Source organism: Tamandua tetradactyla, chromosome 4, assembly GCF_023851605.1.
Source record: "Tamandua tetradactyla isolate mTamTet1 chromosome 4, mTamTet1.pri, whole genome shotgun sequence".
NCBI classification, from domain to species: Eukaryota; Metazoa; Chordata; class Mammalia; order Pilosa; family Myrmecophagidae; genus Tamandua; species Tamandua tetradactyla.
In genome coordinates this window covers 30,859,299-30,877,847 of record NC_135330.1, presented here as the reverse complement: position 1 = coordinate 30,877,847, position 18,549 = coordinate 30,859,299, and the positions used below count along the sequence as shown (strand labels likewise).

Here is an 18,549-nt window from a genome sequence, read left to right as displayed (position 1 = left end):
TTCTGAGAAAACCCAAAAGCTATTTTTTATTATATTTATCAATTCCCATGTTTTGATCATTCTCTCAGTTATGAGGGTTTGACCAAAAACATTGCTAGTCTCTCTTCACCACTAGTTGCTTCCTGTGTCTTGTGTATTATTCATAGTTCAGAAGCTCTGTTTTCCAAGGCTTTGTGGGGTAATTTTAATATCATTGTTCTTGAAGTCTGAGTTATGTCATTTGTTGTCTTCATAGCTGCACAATAGCATAACAGAGTCAAGAGACTAGTCAACAAATGAGGGATACTATATTAGTTAGGGTTCTCTAGAGAAACAGAATCAACAGGAAACATGCATAAATATAAAATTTATAAAATTGTCTCACATAACCATGGGAACATAGGGTCCAAAATCTGTAGGGCAGGCTGTGAAGCTGACGATTCTGATGGAGGGTCTGAACGAACTCCATAGGAGAGGCTCGCTGGCCGAAGCAGGAAGAGAACCTGTGTCTTCTGAATCCTCCTTAAAAGGCTTCCAGTGATTAGATTAAGCATCACTCATTGCAGAAGACACTCCCCTTGGCTGATTACAAATGGAATCAGCTGTGGATGTAGCAAACGTGATCATGACTTAATTCTATGAAATGTCCTCATAGCAAAAGACAGGCCAGCAATTGCCCAACCAGACAAACAGGTACCACCACTTGGCCAAGTTGACACATGAACCTGACCATGACAGATACTATGAGCATTAGGACTAAAAAGATAAAAGTGCTCCTGTTAGGATGTCTCTGAGTCCAGGTTCCCTGGAAGCCAAACCAATTTTTGAAAATAAGTCCCTGGCACTGCGGGGTTCTTCCAAGGAAGTCAAGTAGCATTTTTTAAGTCAATGTATAGACTGTTCTACTTGTCCTGTGTTATTTATCCAAGTATAACAAAATTAGGAAAGTGGCAACTCTCTGAGATAACCTGAGGAAGGTGTTAGAATTAGAAGGTGAAGCTACTGTAAAGAGAATTAAGTAAGATGAAAAGAAGAAAAAGGAGAGAAGGGAATCATTTTAAATAGGCCCAAGGATCTTGAGAGGGCAATAAATGATTAGGAAGAGATAAGGAAGCACAAAAGAAAGAAAAGGGGATAAGAAAAGGATTTGGTCTTGTAGTAGAGGGGGATAGGTTAAGGGTCATCTGCTTGTTCTGCCAGGCTTGTCCACATCAGATACCATCTGCTTCTAACATTTTCATGGCAATTTTAGTTTGAGGTTGCAATGGGAGTGACCTCCCAAAATCTTGGAACACATTTTGTGTGTGGTGACATGTGGACCCAGGAGCCAATTTTTAAAAGTTTTTGCTATTGTAGCATTGGTCTGGAAGACTTGATAAGATCCTTTTTTTTCTAGTTTTTAAAGCAGTCTTCCATTGAGCTCCCTTCTGGTACACCAAGTCCTCTGTTTGAAGGTCATGTAGGATTAGGAAAGACAGCCTGGAACTGCGAGGGGTGGAATTGGGTATATGCGACTGGTCCTATCTTATAACCAATTTCAGATCGTAATAGACAGAAGTCTGGTATAGTGGGAAAAATAATGAGTCTCATGGGTCTTTCCACTATGATTTCTTAGGGGAATAACCCGAAGTTTTCTAAAGGGCTAGGGCTTGTGGCTATGAAGATTAAGGGAAGAACCCTAAGTCAAGGTAGAGATTGTGATTCAGATCACTTAGCTAATTTAAGTTTTTTTTTTTTTTTTACATGGGCAGGCACCGGGAATCGAACCCGGGTCCTGTGGCATCGCAGGCAAGCATTCCTGCCTGCTGAGCCACTGTCGCCCACCCTAATTTAAGTTTTAAGATACCTTTTAAAAAAATTTTCCTTGATGATGGAGGATAGGGGCAGTGATGCTTTTGGTCGATGGGTAAAGATTGTGCAAAGTTCCTTGATTATAGATTCAGTAAAATGGGTGCCTCTATCATTTGAGAGAATAGCAGTAATTCCCCAGCTGGGGAGAACAAAGTCTAATTGCTCCCTGGCTGCTGTAAGAAAAGTAGCCTTGCAACAAAGGAAAGTTTTTATTCATCGAGGAAAAAAAAAAAACATAGCAAGGACATATTCATAACCCATACAAGGAGGTAGCTATATAAAGTCCATTTGAAGATATTTAAGGGCTGTGTTGGTCAATGACCCTATCCTAACTTTATAGTTTTTACAGGGTTTTGTAATTGACAAAAGGTGGAATATGATTTATACACTTGCCTCCTTTCTTGTTTAATGTCCCTTTTTTGTTGAAGATGAATCTCTAACCTATTGCTTATTGCGAGCACTTTTGAGGCGGCATTAGAATAAAGTAATGTAGCTGACAAAGAAATTGGTTGTTTTTGTAGAATATAACATTTTTCAAAGTTAACTGAAATTATGACAAATCATACTATATTGTTGATTAATATTATTGACAAATCTCTAGGGATTTTATATAATTTCTGAAATATTTATATTAATAACATTTTATCTATATAAGTTTAACCAAATAAAGTTTAGAAAATCCCTTTTGATTTGATACTTTCTATGCAACTCATGTCATAGTAAATACACCTAACAATTTTGGGCAACTTTCTTTTTACAAGGTGAAAGAAAAATTTCTTTATGAATGTTCCAGGGGCTCTCCAGAAAATTCCAAGGACAGTTTGAGATCACGGGGACATCATTTAGGATTTGGGGAAGGCAAAATGTCAAAAGTCTTCAGGTTTGAATACCTTGTTAAATATGATCATAGATTGCTGTGAAACAACACTTGGTTTTCTATTTAACCAAAGTGACAATAAGATATTTTAAAAATAAAGGGAGGAGTTAACATGATTGGTCTAATTTGCTAGCTGCTGGAATGAGATATACCAGAAACAGAATGGCTCTTAAAAAGGGGAATTTAATAAGTTGCTAGTTTACAATTCTAAGGCTGAGAAAATGTCCCAATTAAAGCAAGTCTATAGAACTGTTCAATCTAAGGCATCCAGGGAAAGATACCTTGGTTCAAGAAGGCTGATGAAGTTCAGGGTTTCTTTCTCAAGTGGAAGGCACATGGTGAACATAGTCAGGGTTCCTCTTTCATCTGGAAAGGCACATGGCAAACATGGCATCATCTGCTGGCTTCTTCTCCTGGCTTCCTGTTTTATGAAGCTCCCCAGGAAGCATTTTCCTTCTTCATCTACAAAGGTCGCTGGCTGGTGGACTCTGCTTCTCGTGGCTATGTCATTCTGCTCTGCTCTCTCTGAATCTCTCTCGTTCTCCAAAATGTTTCCTCTTTTATAGGACTTCAGAAACTAATCAAGACCCACCCAAATGGATGGAGACACACCTCAAGCTAATCCAGTTTAACAACCGCTCTTGATTAAATCACATCTCCAAGGAGATGATCTGATTACAGTTTCAAACATACAGTATTGAATAGGAATTAGAAGAAACAGCTGCCTTTACAAAATGGGATTAGGATCAAAATATGGCTTTTCTAGGGTACATACATCATTTCAAACCAGCACAATGATGAAAAAAATAAACACACCTAGTTATTTTGGTAGTGAGAATACTTGTTCTTTTAAACAATAAAGGGTGATAAGGTCAATATAAAGTTTGGGACATTATTTTGATATAAAACAGATTCTTTGCCTTCTGGGCAGATTACTCAGATGGTTAAGAAAAACCTTTTACAAACCCTTATTCAGAGCAGACCAATAATCTCAAGATAATTTCGTCATTTTAACAGAGAGAAAACCACATTTTTGCTTGCAAAATATATTATTTTATGTAAAAACTCTTACAGTAATTATAAACTTATCAAATCTAAGTCAGCTTTGACTACAACAAATAAAATCTTTTTCTGTGAATTTTCTGCAATTTTTTAATAATCCATTCAGGTTTTGTCCTACTCTTTCCTTCTCATTGTAGTACACGTCTTTAAGACAAGATTACTTTTTCTCCTTATTGAAAATGCATCCTGCATTCCTTACATATTTAAAGTACCAAAAATCTCTTGGAAGCTGTCCTTAGGCTGATGTATTATGAAACATAATTAATGTTGAAATAAAGTTTGTCAGAATAATAACTGAATTTGCTTAAACATAATATGCATTTTTCATCACCTAATATATCTAGTAGATATAATGCTGCTTATATGATCAGTAAACCTGCTTAAATTAGGAATAACATACCCAAGTAGAATAAAATTATATACTCGATAACTCAGAAGTGAGCTGTTTTTATTAAAGCTTGATATTAGAAGTATTACAGGTTTAGTTTTTTAATTCTTGGGGTTTTAGGAGTATTTAATTTATATAAGCACTTATTTATCTTTTAAACTAATTTGAACAGAACTCTTGCAAGGTTTTTTATAAGTTAATTTGGTAATACCATCCAGAGGTAAGAAAGTATCATATATGGACAGAAACAAATAGAGGATTTATAGCTTAAAATTTTCAGCCATAAGTCAGATAACCTACTTAGAAACACATAAAGACAAGGCACAGAGATATAAATCTCACCAGTTTATATAAAGGAGCTGGCTTCCCTGTCCTTGCCCCATTTTTATATTTTTATCAGACTCGTGTGCCTGGCAGATGGAATAAGCCAAGTTTACCTGTTCAATATGAGGGCTAAAGTTTCTCCATCAATGTTTGTGGAGGAGCCTTTTTAGGATTTTCTTTGCCCCTATATGAAATCTTAGAGAAGCTTTGCCCGGTTTGGGGGGCCTTTCCATATTTACTATGGAAAGAGGGATACTAAAGATCCCTTTCTGAGTCAGCCAATCAGCTTTTGCCTTCCAGGATTTAGCATCCAGGGTTCCAACCAGCCTGTGTACATGCTGATATAGGTCAGGTCACTCTAGAGAAATACGCACCCAGAATAATTCTAACATTTTCTATGAATATTTGGTGTTCTTATTTGAGTCTAGGGAAAGCTTTTATGATAGCTTTTAAATTCTGCTCAAGTTCGGGGTTGAAATTCTGTAGTTGCTTGTGTATCTGACTGACGGGAAGGATGGAACTTTAGAGGCAACTAACATTTTGGGGTTTTAGGAGAATTGCGAAGAAAACGTAGGGGGTCTGAACAAAGAGAAGTGAAGGGAGGAATTGAAAAAGGTAAAGAAGCTGAGAAATCAGAAGAATAAGGGGAATGAAGGAGAGTTGGATATAGAAAGGCAACTATAGGACAAAAGGGGGGAAGATTTACTAGGGAAACAAGTCTAGTTGGTTGTGACTTAAGTCTGCCAAAATGCTTCTTAGCTTTGGTCATTGAATATTTTAGTGAAGTAATTTTTTATTCAGAATTTCGTTTTTGGGCCTCTGCATATCAATAAAACATGATGCCCTTTGGGCCTGAGTTCCTTTCTTTTCTAAGGTAGCTCTCAAATGGGCAGTTTTGTTTATATAGAATGTTCCCCAAAACAGTCACTGGAAAGACAAATTGGTCCCAGGTAGCAGATCCATAGTACAAATACATATACGAAGCAGAACTTTTAGTGGGCAGAGGAGAGGGAGATTCTGAGCAAGAAGACCCTATTATGCTGCGGTCAGACAGAATTTTCTTGTACACCTTGTTTCTTGGCCCCTGAGCCTATTGACGTAGCCACTTAGAAAGTGTTCTGACACAAGCAGAATCCCCCAGAAAGTAGAAGGATAAGACAGGTGTCCAGACAAAACCAGAAGCAGCTCTATGGGCAGAAAAGAAGGCTCATTCCAGTTTTAAAGATGAGACTCACAACAATATTTGTCTCTTGACACTGGAGTGAGAGGACTGGCAAACTGATCACTCTATGATGCCAGTTGGTAGTTGGCTTATTGGTGCTCCCAATTCCCAAGGCCTATGCTTCTGAGAGAGATAGAAAGAAAATGGGAGAATGAAAGGGAGAAATAGGTGTAACAGTGTAATGAAATCAAATGAGGATCTGATGATTGGAGCAAAATCAAAGAATGGAAATCACAACACTGCTATCAAGGGTACTGTTCCCATTTCCTAGGCTTCTGAAAGAAGATATCATAAAATGGGTTGGCTTAATAATGAGAATTTATTAGCTTACAGTTTTGAGGCTGAGAAAAATGTCCAATTCAAGGCATCATGAAGGCACTGCTTTCTTCTTGAAGACTGGCTACCAGTGATCCTTGGCTCCTCTGCCACATGGACAAGCATATGGTGGCATCTGCTGGTCTCTCCCTTCTCTTCCAGGTTTCATTCATTTCAGCTTCTTGCTTCTGTGGCTCTCTTTCTGTATTCATTCCATTTATAAAGGTCTCCAGTAAAACAATTAAAAACTGTCCTTAATGAGGTGGGTCATACCTCAACTGAAGCAGCCTCATCAAAAGGTCCTACTTACAGTGGGCCCACACCCACGGAAATGGATTAAATTTAAGAAAATGCCTTTGTTGATGAGGTACATGCAGCTTCAAACCAACATAGGTATCTAAGCCAAAGTCCTAAACAAACTGATATTGAACTCAGTACAAGTTGCAGCGTTGAGATATAGAAAGAGCTTATCCAGGGGAGGCAGAGTTGCAGCAATCGAGCAGTATGGTAGGTACCTCATCTGGTCATTTGTCAGAACCCACAGTCCCAAAGGGGTGTCCTCTATATCTCAGTGGGAACACCATGCTTGTTGAAAGACAAATCGAAGTCAAGTTGCCATTTACAGTGTTTTATTCAGTTTACCAAATTTGCTGCAGCAAGGAAAACAATTACTTTCCAAAGTGAGAGCAGCTTCCAGCCTAGGGAGTTTACAGGCAGCTTTATAAACTGAAAGAAGGAAGTTGGCTAGGTTCTGTTGATTAGGGCAAGGACCTGTTAGTCTTACAGATTTGAGTTGGGTATAAGCAGCTTTTATTTTTTATCAGGTCATATATGTTTAACTAGAAGTTTAATTGGCTTTTGGGGGTCAAGTGTCTTGGTAGGTACCTTCTGAAGAAGATGTTTGTCAAATAATTCTGTGCTAGTTCAGGGAATTTGACTTTTGGGTTTGTTCCGAGAAAACCCAGTGCCTACTTTTGATTATACGTATCAGCTCAGAATAACCCTACGAGATGAGTTCTGTTATTAAACCATCTTACAGAAAAGGAAATTGCAACCCAACAAAGATTTTTTTTTCTTTTTGAGTAAATGGCACAACTGCCTTTGAACCCAGCCCTGCTCACCTGTTATCAGGATATCAGGAATTCTGGGTAAGGGCAGGTCTTTGCCAGCTAAGGCGGTAGCCTGGGATGTGATGTGCTATAGACTATGCCTCAGCTGGTTACTCTGAAATCTTAAAGGGCTGGTGCATCCCTTTCATGCCTTGCCCTTCATTTCCAGAGCTGGATGTCGGCTTCTCTGTCTTCACCTGTGGTCTAACTCCAGTTCCAGAGACTCTGATCTAATCATAGACTATATCCTCTACATGCCACTGTGTCAGGGAACCTCTGCTCACTCAGTGGCTGAGCAGGGCCAGATCTGTCTTATCTGTCTGTCTGCTATAGCTGCCAATCCCCAGTTAACTTTCCCCCAGGAGTTTCTTCACTGAAAAAACAAACTACATATGTGTTAGAGAGAAAGTTCAATGTTAAAAGAGACCTTGGCAGCAGGGGAGCCAATGAACTGATTGGTAAGATGGTCATCTCTACTTGTGATAACTGCCAACTTGGCCCTCCTATGTGAATGACAGCCTCTTGCTTCTTTGGAAGGGTTCTTGCAGCTGTGTCATTTAAATATTTCTAAGTGTTGTAATATCTAATATTGTTCCAAGATGAAGGAAAGTAGCATATGAAATCACAGTGCTATGTTTTTGGACCTAATGATAAAGTTTTGTTATGGCACTTAAATGAGATGGGTTGATAGCATATCCTGTTAAGCAGTGCACACTTTTACAATCCTTGTCTGGAGGAGAGCATCGGATCTGACTTCTGCATCGGCCCCTCTCTTTGTTGCCAGTGTTTGCCCCCCTCAATGGGGATGTCTGCATGTGTGTTGACTTCTTCTTTCACGTCTCCATGAAGTTCTTTCTTTATTAAAAGAGAAACCTATGCAATTGAGCAAGTCTGTTCTTTGGTCAAGAGGACAACTTTTCTAACTTTCATTTTTACCCCCTAAGGTAGGACTGACTGTGCAGTGCTTTTGTTTAGCAAAGTTCCAGAAGAAAAGTAACTACGGCAAGTGACAGAATCTGTTTCTTAAGAGATAGTGGTGCTCCTTGTGACCATATCTTCCTCAGATCTGGTGTGTTCTCCTCCTTGCTGGGAAATGCTTTTGGTTACTTCTAGAATAGTTCAGGCTGGTCATCAGAGTTTGATTCAGCATTTTTCAAATTAGGCTGCTCATGCTCTGGGGCTTTGAGTAGGTGCTTGAATGGTTGCATAAACAATGGAGTTGTTTAATTTTACCAAACAGTAATGATGTTAAGGACCTAAGGAGTCTACACCCCACTTTTAAATATGAGGATTGATTGTAAATTTTTTTTAAATGACAAAATATAAAAAACCAATTGTCCTTGTCTAGGATAGTGAATCTCAACATATTATTTAAAGACTGCCTGAGTCGGAATCACTTGGGATGACTGATAAAATGCAGGTTCCCAGCTTCACTCCACTGATTTGGGGGCATACTGAGAGGATCAGATCACAGAATAATAGACACATAACATTTTGCTGTTAAAAAGGCTCTATAGAATTCACCCCACTGTGACATCCCTGACAAGTGGTTGTCTGGCCACCAATTGAGGACTTCTACTAGCTGAGAGCTCACTGTCTCCAAGACATCCCATTCTGCTTTAATAAGCTCTAAATTATTACAAAAATCATCCTGAGCACATCATTGTTTTTCTATCAACCTCCTATACACACTGGAAAATAAGACGGTTTCTTTTCCTTATTTATTTATGCATCTTAACACTGAACACTGTACCTTAGCACATAGAAGGCAATCAAAGAATGTTTACTGTTCAATAAACTCAACTCCCTATCACTCTTACTCACTGATCCTATTTCTTTTCTCTGGAAATACACAGAATTTGTGTGACCATCCTTCAAAGATGAAACATAGACGCTACACTTGCCCCCAAGTCTCCTTTCCTCCACCACCGCCCCCTTTATTTCAACCACTCTTCATGTGGCCTGGATTCCTGAGGACCCTTGCTCTTGCTGGTGCCTCTCTTCACTTGGCCCCAGAACAGACCCACCCAGAATTGACTGTGGCACCATTCCTCTCCATCACCTTGGGATCCATTCCTCTATCCTTGCATCACCAGCCTCTTCCATCTTGCAAGCACGGGTCCATTTCCACTTGATAGATGCCAGTTCAAATCTCTTGAGCATCCTGTACAAATCGGTTTGAATAGTAGTCTTAAGTGAAGCCACATATTGTAATAAGGGCTTCATTAGGGTGTGGAAAGGTAGTGGCAGAGACCAGAGTGTCTGAGAACAGAGGGAATGGGTCAGAGAGGTGCAGAAAACCCAGTCCACTCAGCACATTTCAGAATTCATGAGATGAAGGCCAAGAGGTGAGGAACATGTGCTGAATCCCAATGGCCACAGGAACCACGAGCTATTTGAGCTGGTGGCACCAGAGAGCAGAAGGTAGCATAAATCTCAGTGAGGCAGAGGTAAGGGCAGCAAAAAGGATTCAACATCCAAATTCATTTGAAAAAATAAGCCAGATGAGTATTACGAGGAAAATGGAGACCATTACAACATTCCCTTGCCAGTTGGAGTTGTATTATTATTGAATAATATTTTCATTAAAATTTTCTAGACTGTTTGGTAGTTAAAGATATTTATAAGCTAGTCTTCACAGGATCTCAGCAAGACATTGAGTCTCCCCCTATGAAGCCACATGAGCCCCGAGAGGCTTCCACCTGCATGTAACATTTGTTGCCATCACCAGTTCCTGAGCACACACGCGCGCGCGCGCGCGCACACACACACACACACACACACACACACACACACACCCTTTGTATCTGCACAGAGTGAACCTGGGATTTTCAGGACAAGGTGAAGTAATATTAATGTGTGGGCCTTAGCCACTTTCAGAACTGTCCAAGCGGTTCCCTGACCTAAGCTCCCCTAGTCCAGGTTTGAAGCTAGAAAGAAAAGAGAAAATGGTGAGGCAGGAGCAGAGGGAGCACCTATGGGAAGGGAGATTGAGAACAGACAGGCCAAGGGGCTCCAAAGGCTTAGATGGAGGTGTAAATGAGCCTTGCCAGGTTGTGATTCCGGCAAAGCTAAAGGGATTCAGGCATACCCCCGATTGAGAAATAATTACACTGTAAATAGAGGGCAATACCCTTAATTCCACTCTGCATAGGTCTGGATGCCCTGCGAGGCACTGGTGGGTCACTCAACATTAAGGAAGGCTGAAGCTGGTGCCTGCAGCTCCCTCTCCTCAGCCTTCTCCCTGTTTCAGCTTCCTCCTCTTCTTGTCCCAGGACTATTTCTCTGAGTTTTCCTGGGCCCTTCATGGGGAGGACCAGGAAAGAGGGGAGGCACCTGCTCCTAAGCAGTCAGGGATGCATGCTTGGCTTCTCAGCTCGGCGTCCCAGATGGGATATATAAGACTGGGAAAAAATAGCCTTAATTTCCAGACCAGTGCATGGGAGGCTTTTTCCTGAGAGCCTGCTGAGCATGCCCACTCATTCGCATTGTCCTTCTGCTAATGGAGATTTGAAAATAGCAAATCCCGCAGGTGTTCCTCATTTTCACCTCTCTCTCTTGGCCTCTTCCTTTCTGCCCCCCTCTCTCTTTCTGTGCTGCTCTGTCTGTGGCTGAACAGCAGGGATAATCGAGCGCTGCTCGGCACATCCTGAAGCTGTGACTCTGAATCTCTGTGTCAAGTTTATTTTGACGTTGACAAGAGGCTGCACACAGCTATGCTGGGCCACTGGGTGCTGATGGGGCTGGAAACTTGTTCCCTCTTCCCGTCCCCTATGCGCCCCAGGGGAGAGCTGAGGCTACAGCCAGCCAGCCCCTAAGTGGCTGGTAAATGAATCGTCACAGGCTGTCAGGGCAGGGCTCATGGGTCAATGTCACAATGTGAAAGACTATGGACACCAAAGGGGAGAGGCTTGGCAAGGACAGAACCTTGGTGATGAGCTCAGCATCACATGAAAAGCATTTAGTGACAGAAAAAATGGGGCTGTAAGAGGCAAATGAAAAACAGAATCTGATAAACATTAAATGGACAAACTAAAGGTGAAACGTAGGTATAAGAAAACAGACTTGCAAATTTATGAGTGAGCACCTGCAGAGAGCAGGGTGCTGGGCTCTGGGTGCCCAGACAAGTACGTCCTTACCCTGCCAGCTAGTGGGACGGACAACAAGGACAGTTTGAAACAGTGCAGTAGATGCTCCTGAGGACACGGGTACTGCTGCCTGAGGTAGGGGAGCAGGATGGCATCCAGTAATACATGGGAAAAGAAGGGTGAGAGAGAGAGAGAGGGAAGAAGGAGAGAAAGAGAGAAAGCAAGTAAGGAAGAAAACCTATTTTAGGGTGTGCCAGGGAGCCTAGGTTATCCGCCCAGACTCCCACACCCCCCACATTTGTATATTTACCAAATGCCTTCAGATAACCTCTCTGAGGCACCGTTGGTTCCCCAGCCTTGCCTATAAAGTAATTATTAAATAGGCTTTGGGTTGAGTTGACAACCAGAGACTGGAAAGGGGTAAATTCCATTCCATCCATATGTTTTTGTTCAATGTTTACCAAACGTGGGGCACCATGACAACCCAGCAGAGCATAAGGCAGCTTCTTACCCATTGGTACTAACAATCTAGCTGATTAGAAGAGATCATTGTTAAAGTAAAAGCTTTAAGGCTTCCCGATAATTCTTGGATTTGATTCATGTCCCTTTTGAGACTCCTGGGCTCCATAGAGGTGGGGCTGTAGGGTCTTAATGACGTGGTAGCACCCCTGAGCTATCTTCATTTTTTTTCTCTACACACAAAAAAGTTGAAGATTATGAAAGGGGAGGTGCAATTGGAGTTGCAGCTAGACAAAGGCTGTCTTTGTTTTTATTAGTCCTTTGGTGTGTGCTGCTATCCTGTAATTCCGTTGGTTCAACCTGTCATCCCCCCATCACTATTGCTGATGCGAGACTTGGGTGAACTTAGTCAATTTGTTATTTACGGTTCCCATGTCAAAACTGACTCACAATTTTTTGGCAAAGATAAAGCACTGCACCTACACTAAACCCACAATTTAATGTGAACTAATTAGCCAGGAACCTCAACCAGGCAATTGTTTGTTTGACAACACTTGCCTATTAAGAGGGGACAGTCTTAAGAAATTACAACCCTAGGTCATTGATGACTTTTTTAAAAAGTGTTTCGAGTACAGATGCCACTTTATTTCTGTCTCCTTCAACTTCCAAATCTGCATAGTCATAATTGATGTACAAAATCATCACCTTGAGGCACCTTGGGGAAAGGTTTAATTCCGTTTGCTAGGCAATGCTTCATGAGGCAGGCAGGAAGTTGGAAAGTTTTTTTTTTTTTTTAGAGAAGGAGAATGTCAACAAGGGTTGAAGGAAAAATAAGCATTTTCTAGTTAGTAACAATTAAACAGAAATTTCAATTACCTAGAAGACCTCTTTTCTCAAGCATCCCACTTAATGGCTCTTTGCTGAAGTGTCCAGTGGCTATTTAATGACTACTAATTTAATGCAAACCCTGGACCTCCCCTAATAGATAGATGCTGCTCTTCAAAGTCTGGCTATAGGGCATGATAATAACAAAGGACTTCTGCTATTTCCAGAAACTTCCTGAAGAAATATCAAAGCACTGGAATTGAAGTGAATAAGGGATACATTTTTTTAAAAATGTGAAATCATTTGTAGGAAAGGACGAGAATATAAAGTCTTTGGAGGTAGAACAGTTTCTGAACATGTTGGGACAGTTGTGAACCAATGGTTTTCCATTATTTATCCCCAAAGAAAGATGTGCTTACTCTGAGCTGTGGGGTGGTGACATACATGAAGCCGGAGATGTGAAAGGCCTTCTGTGTGAGGCTGAGACTGGGCAGTGTAGGAACACAGGTGTTCACATTTCATCCCTAGGAGCCAGAAAGACTCTGTCTCTTGCTGTCCACAACTGCAGCCTGGTTTGCTGGTAAAGGGTAGCATGTGATGCTTAATGCCGGTGTGATGGCAATCATTCCTCTCCCACAGCTGCCAGACCCCCACAGCTAGTTACCTTCCATCTCAGCCACTGAGTGGTACCTGTGGCTTCGCTGGCCTGGGTCCCCAGTCCTGCCTTTTTGCCACTTTTTGATGTTAGTGGCCACAACTTTCCCAGACTTCTAGCCCCAGGACAACCCCTGAGGAATACTTACCCAGTTGCACACAGTCTACCCTACAGCATCAGAGCCGACTAATCACTTTCATAGGCTTAACTACTTAAAACTCAGGGTAAATACCCAAAGCGTATTAAAGACCTTTAAGATGTATGTGGGTTTTACAAAATTTGCAAAATATTCTTTTTGTGGTATTTCCTCAAATCTCTGCAATGAGACTCTGTCTCTGAACAATTCCCATCTGCACCTGAAAGCAGTGGGACTCACTCTGGGTTGATGTCCCATTTCTTGTTAGAAAACTGTAAAATCTCAAAAGAACCCAAGACAGCAATGCAAGAAATAAATTTAAACCGAGTCTACCTCGTTAGTACCTAAAAAAACACAGATAGTGACTACTTGTATACAAGTCGCTAGAAATGACATATTAAATCAACAGATATTTTTTAGGCATTTAATAATTATTTTTTTAATGAACTGCCAAAAGCATTAGTGTGTGTTACGAGTTAGACACTGTGGGATATAATAGTGGAGACAAGATATAATTCTGTCCTTCAAGGAGCCCAACCTTTGTGGTGGTGGTGAATGCAGAAAGTAAGGAGACAGGCAACATGAGAATAATTAAATATAGAGAGTGCATACTATGTCCCAGGGACTGTTCTAAGCACTCTGCATGAATTTTATCAATTGATTTTTACATGGCCCTAATAATTTCATTTATTCATTATTTCTGTTTTATATATGAGAAACCCAAGGTCCAGAGAGGATAAGAAACCTGCCCTAAATTGCACAGCTAGCAAATGGTGAGGTCATAAATCAATCCCATGCATTCTGAACCCCACATGCCTGGGCTATGGTAGTGGGAACAAGTGGATGGTTTGGGGAGATCAGAAAGAAAACTGGATGATTGATTGGGAGAGTGAGAGAGAGAGAACCAAGGATGAAGTCCACATTTCTGGCTGGGGCAACTAGGAAGTTGACGGTGCCATTTCCTGAGTTAGGACCTACAAGAGGAGGAACAGAACGCTAGGAAGAGTGCAGGGGAAGTGACAAGTGCAGGTTAGAACATGTTGCATTTGAGGGTTCTTGCCGGACATCCAAGTGAATTTCCAAGCAAGCATATTAAGGTTTTGTTACTTATGGGAGAGGTCCTGAATAGTGATATTGAGAGAGCTACCATCGACCGATGGGGCCAAGATGGCGGCTTAGTAATGTGCGCGTTTTAGTTCATCCTCCAGAACAACTACTAAATAACCAGAAACAGTACAGAACAGCTCCCGGAGCCACGACAGTGACCAGACACACAGCGTACCCCAGTCTGGACCAGCTGGACTGGCTGTGAGTCTCCGGAACAGTGAGTTCCCCAAGCCGCGCACAGTTCCCCAAGCCGTGGCGCCCCTCCCCCACAGGCGGTTTCCCGGAGGGAAAGGAAAGAGACTCTAAAAGTAGCAGGGACTGAGTCCAACCAAACACCAATTGTGGCATTAATAAACAAATTCTGATGACTAAAAATAGGCCCCCAGCTCAGGCGAAACTGGTCAAGGCGGAGGTTGCCTATTGGGCTAACCGAAAAAGAGGAAAGGGGACGAAACAGAGACTTTTGTGGCTGTTTCTACAGAGGCTTGGCTGCCTCTGGATTCAGCTGCGGGATTACACAGGCTGCAACTGCCCCAGGTATACGCAGAAACAGGCTGCTTTCAGGGCTGTCTCCCACATGTGCCTTCCCCAGGGGAGGGGTGAAACGCAACTCAGGTGGAATCCCTCTCTCAAGGAATTCAGACCCCAGGGCTTGGCAATTTGAAGCCTTTAAAGCCAGCTACAACCTTTCCTCTGTCTCCACCAAGCCCCCAGCAGGGAGAGCCTTCCAAAGTTAAAGAAGCTACAACATCTTTTGCTGGTGGGATCCGCAGACAGACAAGCACCACATACTGGGCAGAATAAGAAAAACAGAGCCCAGAGACTTCACAGGAAAGTCTTCCAACCTGCTGGGTCTCACCCTCAGGGAAAACTGACGCAGGTGACTCCTTCCCCCTGAAAGGAGGCCAGCTTAGTCCGGGAAAACCCGACTGGAGTCTGTAATACCTATGTAAACCCTCCTAAGGGTGGGGAGGGAAAAGGCACCTTACAAGCAGGACAAGAAACAAGAAAACAAGAGCTGAAAAATTACCCTCTGTTAAACAAAATTTAAGCTAGAAGCCCAGAAAAAGCTGAACTGAAGGTCAAAGTACAGATAGACAACGAACTCATCTAGCAAGAAAACCCTAGGTAAGATAAGTGAAAGCAATCTCCAGAATAAACTAATTAAGGTAATTAAATGTCCAGACGCCAACAAAAAATAACAAAGCACAACAGGAAAATTGAAGATATGGCCCAGTCAAAGGAACAAACCAATAGTTCAAATGAAATACAGGAGCTGAAACAACTAATTCTGAATATACAAACAGAAATAGAAAACCTCTTCAAAAACCAAATCAATCAATTGAGGGAGGACATGAAGAAGGCAAGGAATGAACAAAAAGAAGAAATGGAAAGTCTGAAAAAGCAAATCACAGAACTTATGGGAATGAAAGATACAGTAGAAGAGATGAAAAAAACAATGGAAACCTACAATGGTAGATTTCAAGAAACAGAGGTTAGAATCAGTGAACTGGAGGATGGAACATCTGAAATCCAAAAAGAAACAGAAACTATAGGGAAAAGAATGGAAAAATATGAGCAGGGGCTCAGGGAATTGAATGATAATATGAAGCACACAAATATACGTGTTGTGGGTGTCCCGGAAGGAGAAAAGAAGGGAAAAGGAGGAGAAAAACTAATGGAAGAAATTATCACTGAAAATTTCCCAACTCTTATGAAACACCTAAAATTACAGATCCAAGAAGTGCAACGCACCCCAAAGAGAATAGATCCAAATAGACGTTCTCCAAGACACTTACTAGTCAGAATGTCAGAGGTCAAAGAGAAAGAGAGGATCTTGAAAGCAGCAAGAGAAAAGCAATCCATCACATACAAGGAAAACCCAATACGACTATGTGTAGATTTTTCACAGAAACCATGGAGGCAAGAAGACAGTGGGATGATATATTTAAATTACTAAAAGAGAAAAACTGCCAACCAAGAATTCTATATCCAGCAAAATTGTCCTTCAAAAATGAAGGAGAAATTAAAACATTTTCAGACAAAAAGTCACTGAGAGAATTTGTGACCAAGAGACCAGCTCTGCAAGAAATACTAAAGGGAGCACTAGAGACAGACACGAAAAGACAGAAGAGAGAGGTGTGGAGAAGAGTGTAGAAAAGAAGGAAAATTAGATATGATATATAAAATACAAACGGCAAAATGGTAGAGGAAAGTCCTACCCAAACAGTAATAACACTAAATGTTAATGGACTGAACTCCCCAATCAAAAGACATAGTTGGCAGAATGGATTAAAAAACAGGATCCTTCTATATGCTGTCTACAGGAAACACATCTTAGACCCAAAGATAAACATAGGTTGAAAGTGAAAGGTTGGGAAAAGATATTTCATGCAAATAACAACCAGAAAAGAGCAGGAGTAGCTATACTAATATCCAACAAATTAGACTTCAAATGTAAAACAGTTAAAAGAGACAAAGAAGAATACTATCTACTAATAAAAGGAACAATTCAACAAGAAGACATAACAATCATAAATACTTATGCACCGAACCAGAATGCCCCAAAATACGTGAGGCATACACTGCAAATACTGAAAAGGGAAGTAGACACATCTACCATAATAGTTGGAGACTTCAATTCCCCACTCTCATCAATGGACAGAACATCTAGACAGAGGATCAATAAAGAAAAAGAGAATTTGAATATTACAATAAATGAGCTAGATTTAACAGACATTTATAGGACATTACACCCCACAACAGCAGGATACACCTTTTTCTCAAGTGCTCATGGATCGTTCTCAAAGAGAGAGCTACCATCAAAACAATGCTTTGTTCTTTCTGCTTGATGGTTGGAAGATTTTTAAGAGGCTAGAGATCTGTTTACAAATGCGTTGGTTTTATTTTCATTTTTGAATTTAACTCTATGGTTATGACTTAATATCTTTCACTCCAAAACAGATGAACAGATAGAGAGGTGATGGATAGATAGATAGACATAGATATAGAGAGATAGATATGGATAGACATTCCTAAACTAGGCAAAGGAGTTTCAAAGATGAAAAAGACACAATCCCTGACCCAGGATACTCATTATCTCATGTACAGATATAGAGAGAAGGGTCAGTTTATGCCCTTATCCTGTTTTCCCTGATTATTAATCCATTGTATTGTATTGTTCAGGTCTCAGAGAGATGTCACTATGGCAAGTCTAAGAATTCAGTTTGAGTCCAGAATGATCTTAACTTCTCTGTCCAAAGACATTGATTAAACGTCTTAAGAGACTAATGTCAACCTGGGGATGTAAGGACGGAAATGTGAATTAAAATAATTCCAGGGCATCTTCCTTGAACAGGAGCGGACTGGGGTGGGGGGAGAGCCTGGAATGCAGGGTCTTGATGGGCCCCATGCCAAGCCCTCTTTCCCACTGAGCTGGCTCTAAAAGCAGGGATCAGATCAGTTTGCATTTGATTTCTTTGCTGCCTGATGAACTGCCTCTGTAGTTCTATCTGTGATGTCATTAGCATCTCATTGCCTTGGGCAGCGACTCAGGAGAGAGATTCTCAAGCAGTCCCAGAATCCTATAGGAACTGTACCAATTTACTTCACATCAACTAATTTACCTTCGTGACTTGTCAGTTCCCATCAGCAGAGCCGATTCTGCGTGAAAATGAGTTGGTCCCTTTGATCACCCTCATATGCTCCTGAGTCTAGGGGGTCAATGTGTTCATGCCTAAGGCCATGGGTACATCCATAGTGAGATTTTGAGCACTGAGGATGCCAATATTCTCATGCCATGATATTCTACTGGAGAAATTCATTCACTGTGTGCTGTAGGATACAGATTTAGCCTAAAACAAATGCCATATATTTATAGCAAACTGTATTTGCAAAATGCTTTGCAGTTTTGGGGTTGTTAACAACATTCTGTGCTGGCTGTTCTTCTCCTTGTAAGAAACCTAAGTGTCATGCCGGACTCCACAGCTTCCCCCGATAGCAGTTTGCGAATTCTGCAAACTGACCCAGCAAAGTGGGGGGAACTGGGGCTATGCTGAGGTATTCTTGATCAGATGAACTTTTGTCAGTTGTAAACTTTTAAGACCTTAATTGCAGCTTACTTTTTTAAAAATGAATTTTTAATTTTACTTT

At 41.1% G+C, this 18,549-nt stretch overlaps 1 protein-coding gene across 6 annotated transcripts in view; it reads left to right on the top strand.

Annotated features, from left to right (window-relative positions):
- Positions 1 to 18,549, top strand: part of ASTN1 (astrotactin 1) — a 325,640-nt gene that overhangs the window by 270,829 nt on the left and 36,262 nt on the right. The window lies entirely within an intron of this gene.